This window comes from Ovis aries, chromosome 5, assembly GCF_016772045.2.
Source record: "Ovis aries strain OAR_USU_Benz2616 breed Rambouillet chromosome 5, ARS-UI_Ramb_v3.0, whole genome shotgun sequence".
NCBI lineage: Eukaryota > Metazoa > Chordata > Mammalia > Artiodactyla > Bovidae > Ovis > Ovis aries.
This window is the reverse complement of record NC_056058.1, coordinates 32,772,305-32,775,533: the sequence shown is the minus strand read 5'-3', so window position 1 is coordinate 32,775,533 and position 3,229 is coordinate 32,772,305. Positions and strand designations below refer to the sequence as shown.

Genomic DNA, 3,229 nt, shown 5'->3' with positions numbered 1-3,229 from the left:
GATTCTCTTCACATATCCTATGTCTCAATGAAGGGCACCACCATCATGTCCAAAGTCACCAACCACTCAAGAAAAACTAACAGGAACATGCAACAGTCACCTACAACAACAGTTGAGAACCAGGAAAAGATACTGCTGAAAGAATTTTTTAAAGACAGAAACAAAGGAAAAACATCCATGTTGATGGATTGGAAGACATAATATGGTTAAGATGTCCAATTTCTATCAATGGTGGTGCCATAAAAAATTTGAGAAAGAGAATGAATAAGAGGCCACATTATTAGAAAATAACTTGGAAAAAAAATACTAAGAGATGTGAACGGACAGGGGGAAACAGGCAGGAATGAAAAATGGATGCTGGACTTGACATGTGGACCTCTCCAGCCCTTCCTTCCTATTGTCAGAGTTTAGAGAGGGTTGAAATATGGGAAGAGATTAAGGGAATTGATCTCTACATCCACTTCCTTGCCCCATCCCTATTTAAATCCATCTTCTTTAGCCATGTCATTTTTCTTTTTCACTTAAAATGTCTTTCACCTGACATGAATCTGGGCTCATGGTGACAAGGGGTACAAAACTTGCAGCCTTCCTATGAACAAACACCCAACACATCCCCTGCACTTCCATGTGGCTTCTGGGCAGGACCAATGGAATGGGGCTAAATATTGGAAGAAAAGCTACAGTATTTAGTGGGGAAGCTTGCCACCTACAGCCTGTCTGGTCCATGCATGGGTGGACCATGAGAGACCTTATAAAGGCTTTGAACGGAGACAGAAAAATAGATTACAAGTATATGCCATTCTGAAAAAAAAAGCAAAACTATGGAAACAATGATAAGATCAGGAGATTTGGGGGAGATGAAAAAAGACTACAGTTTTTATAAGCAGCGAATATACTTTGAAAGACATTATAAAGATGGATATATGTTATTAAACCTTTGTCCAAACCCATAGAATGTGCAACACTACTTATTTCATTAAAGTTAATCCTAAGATGAACTGGGGGAAAAAAGTCTTTGATTTTTGTTATCATCCCCACTCTGCCCAACAGAAACCATAGTAATCAATTCTCTGTTCCAAGTTATTTATAAATATGTTGAAAAATTCTGTCTTCAGATTTAATGTGTTCAGTGTACACTTCCTTTCTCTCTACTTTCTAAGCTGAAAACAATACCCTATCAGTTATCACCCAATGAGCTGTAAAACATTCAAGGTTGCACTTTCTCCACAAAGTGAAGAGAAAGCCATAGAATATCTTAAAAGAAAATGTACACTTCAGAAAAATGTGGAATGTGGGGAAGGATGGGGAATAAACTCCCCCCAACCCAAGGAGAGACTCATAAGACTACACTGTGTTTCCAGTAGACAAATTAGCAGGACCTGTGCAAGTGATTTTTGCATAAACAACAAAGACCTCTCCAAGTATTTCCTTCAGTCCATTGAGCAGTAAGCCCCAAAGCAGCCCTGACTGGGAGGAAGAAGCCAGAGGCTATCAGCCAAGGGACACTGGAGTCTTTGCTTTTATGTCATTTATTTCTTTTAAGTGACCTCTGCCACTTTGGCTTTATGTGTGGGCACTCATCCTTTACAAGCAAATACAATTGTGAGGCATTTTCCTCTGTGTATAGTTAGATAATGAATTCTTCCTGTTGAAAAGTGACCTCAAGAGCCCGGGACCTCATTTCATTTCAATTTGTGCCAATGAACCACTTGACAAATAGCTCTTTTTAGAGTCATGTATAACTTTGGGTTTTAGTCCTAAGCATTGTTGTGCTTCTGACAAGGACAAATCGGGCTGTACAATGTGTTTCCTATCCTCTGCAGGGCCAGTGATTACAGAACTAGCTGGGTGGGATCAGCATTGAGTATTTCGCTGTGATTCATTTGCTTTGAGTACAATTACTACAAAATCACAAAGTCCTGGATGGGCTAGAATCACCAAATAGAAAGCAAACTTACTTTTAAATATATAAACACATAAAGATACACACACACGTGAAGAGTCCTGATTCAAGAGTGTTCTTGGAATTCCTTAGTGTCTAATGTGAATAATTTCACATTTCTAGTCAGTTTTTGTTCTATGAGACCTAGAGTTATGTTCCTCCTGGTACTCTTGAAAAACACTGAAGTTCTCCTGTTAGAATTCTATCAGCTCTTTTTTGAACACAGGTGATAAGCCAAATTTGCACACTGTTGATCTAAAATTCTAGTGTTTAACGTGAGTGTAATAAAATGACATTAGGAGTCATGCCTGTCCAAACACCACAGGAACTCTGTCAGGGATGCTTGGAATAGCTGCCATTTGCTCATCTCTTCTCAGCTGAAATTATTTAAACTTCACCTGTTTCCATCTCAAATTATCTTATAACTGCCTTCATATTATAGGTTTATACCCAAAGTAGCTACCATACCAACTGGCACCCAGACATCAGGGACATAGAACTGGCTGTCTCTTTGTTCTTACCTGATATAGTCTGATTAGTATTTATTGAATTATCTAAGGAAAGAAAAGTTGCCTTCAATCTAGAAACTTACTAAAGGAATCATCTAATACATTCTTCAGTATGAAGTGCTCCACAAAGCTTTATTTTCAAAAACTGCCAAGTTGTTTGCTGTTTAGAAAATATACCTGTATAATTTGATTCTTGTTTTCCAAGTGAGACTATCAAAATTACATGATGATCAATGTGCACTATTTTAAAGATTTTTATCTAAATTACTAGAAATTAAAAACTACTTTCAAAAGTTTCCAAAACTGACATGGGAAAAATTCATGCATTATAGACATGAAGAACTGACTCACTGGAAAAGATCCTGATGCTAGGAGAGATTAAAGGCAGGAGGAGAAGGGGACGACAGAGGATGAGATTATTGGATGGTATCACCAATTCAATGGACTTGAGTTTGAGCAAGCTCCAGAAGTTAGTGATGGACAGGGAAGCCTGGTGTGCTACAGTCCATGGGGTCGCAGTCAGACACGACTGAGCAACTAAACTGAACTGATACTTAGTTGTGGGGCTTCCCTGGTAGCTCAGACAGTATAAAATCTGCCTGCAATTGAGGAGACCCCAGTTTGACCCTTGAGTCAGGAAGACTCACTGTAGAAAGGAATGGCAACCCACTCCAGTATTCTTGCCTGGAGAATTCCATGGGCAGAGGACCCTGGTATGCTGTAGTTCATGAGGTCACAGAGTCAGACATTACTAAGCGACTAACAGACATACACATCC

At 39.0% G+C, this 3,229-nt stretch overlaps 1 pseudogene; it reads left to right on the top strand.

Moving 5' to 3' along the window:
• The first annotated feature begins 525 nt into the window (after positions 1 to 525).
• Positions 526 to 612, top strand: LOC114115094 (small nucleolar RNA SNORA11; annotated as a pseudogene).
• The last annotated feature ends 2,617 nt before the right edge of the window (positions 613 to 3,229 follow it).